Source organism: Pipistrellus hanaki, assembly GCF_964339955.1.
Source record: "Pipistrellus hanaki genome assembly, chromosome: 18".
Lineage (NCBI taxonomy): Eukaryota > Metazoa > Chordata > Mammalia > Chiroptera > Vespertilionidae > Pipistrellus > Pipistrellus hanaki.
Genome location: NC_140520.1, coordinates 10681639 through 10683452, shown reverse-complemented (window position 1 = coordinate 10683452; position 1814 = coordinate 10681639). Strand labels below are relative to the sequence as shown.

Below are 1814 nucleotides of genomic sequence, written 5' to 3'. Positions count from 1 at the left end.
CTCTCTCTCTCTCTCTTTTCAATATATATATATATATATATATATATATATATATATATATTAGTTTTTTTTTAAATATATTTTATTGATTTTGTACAGAGAGGAAGGGAGAGAGATAGAGAGTTAGAAACATCCATGAGAGAGAGTCATCGATCAGCTGCCTCTTGCACACCCCCCACTGGGGATATGCCCACAACCAAGGTACATGCCCTTGACCGGAATCGAACCCGGGACCCTTCAGTCCCCAAGCCGACGCTCTATCCATTGAGCCAAACCAGTCTAGGCTCTTTTCAATATATTTTTATTGATTTCAGAGAGGAAGGAAGGGAGAGGGAGAGATAGAAACATCAATGATGAGAGAGAATCATTGATCCACTGCCTCCTGCATGCCCCACATGGAGGATCAAGCCTGCAACCGGGGCACGTGCTCTTGACCGGTACTCAACCACTGAGCCACGCCGGCCGGGCCATATCCTCCCCTCTTCATGTGGCTTTTCACCTGCTGACAGGACAATCGGCCGGAGCCCTGAAGCCCAGGGTCCCTGCAGAGAGGCAGCAGTGGGCGAGAACTGTTCTCAGTAGGACCAGCTTCCGTCTGATGGTCTGAGATGTCTGTGTTGAGTGTTTCTTTCCATAGAACAGCTGTGGAAAACGGAAAACGTATCCGAGACCCTGGACACGGAACGGGACGCTTCCCCGGAGGTAGGATTGGCTGTGGTGGGAGTGTCTGGGAATCTACTCACGGCATTCTGATAAAACACTCAGTAAAGGGCTCTGGCTGAGGTTGTCTTGTCAGAGGAGGGAGGTGTGTGGCAAGCTTCTGAATTTGTGGAGACAGCCATGTGGAAAGCAATCCTTATCCATCCCCCCACCCCCACCCAGACTTCTTCGGTGCTCCCTCAGAGACCACACTTAGAAGTAGGAAGCGGGCTTCCCCCATCACTCACTGAGTGGTCCTGTGAGAAGAACGTCCTCGGTCAGGAACAAATAGAGCTAAAACCCTTTACCCTCCAGATCTATGAGAATCCAAGGGGACTTCACATGTAAAAGTATCACATGGCGGTAGAGGCAAAAACTCACATTTCTGTGGCTGTTTCTCAACTCCTCCCCACTCCGAAATACAGCGGGTCCTGGGAGGACCTTCAACGATCGGCAGCTGCCAAGGCATGAGCTCTCGAGACAAGGGCAATCCATGCCTCGATCCACCAGGGTTCTATTGCCGAATGAAAAGGGACCCTTTTATCTATGGGGAAAACAGAGATCAGCCGGCGGGAGAAATCTACTTGTTCTGTTTTGCTTTTCAACGTCTGGTGGTGGTTCTTGCTGTACTTTGTCATTCAGACCACGCACCTTACACAGGCTAAGAGAGCCTTAGCAAGCAGAAACCTCCGGGTCAGCAGTAATGGGGGCCGTCAGGACACGTAAAGAAAGCATCCTCTAGACCAGTGGTAGGCAAACTCCTTAGTCCACAGAGCCACATATCAACAGCACAACGATTGACATTTCTTTGGAGAGCCACATTTTTAAAACTTCAACTTCTTCTAACGCCACTTCTTCAACATAGACTCGCCCAGGCCGTGGTGTTTTGTGGAAGAACCACACTCAAGGGGCCAAAGAGACACGTGTGGCTTAAGAGCCGCAGTTTGCCGACAGCAGTTCTAGACCCTTGGAGAGAAAGCCCTGCTAACACTCTGTCCATGCCTGCTGCCGAATCCGAATCCGCTGTCTTGGGAACTCCCTGTTCTGGGTTGGGAGGCTCCGGCCCCTGGACTCATGAATTAAGAGTTCAGGTTACAGTTCCTTTTGCTCTTCCT

General features: G+C 49.9%; 1 long non-coding RNA gene across 1 annotated transcript; it reads right to left on the bottom strand.

Annotated features, from left to right (window-relative positions):
• Positions 1-291: 291 nt before the first annotated feature.
• On the bottom strand, positions 292-1814 carry LOC311613266. Its single transcript, XR_014793422.1, has 3 exons — positions 1351-1814; positions 1081-1213; positions 292-642 (listed from the first exon to the last, which is right to left on the bottom strand). It is a non-coding gene; the product is annotated as an uncharacterized lncRNA (long non-coding RNA).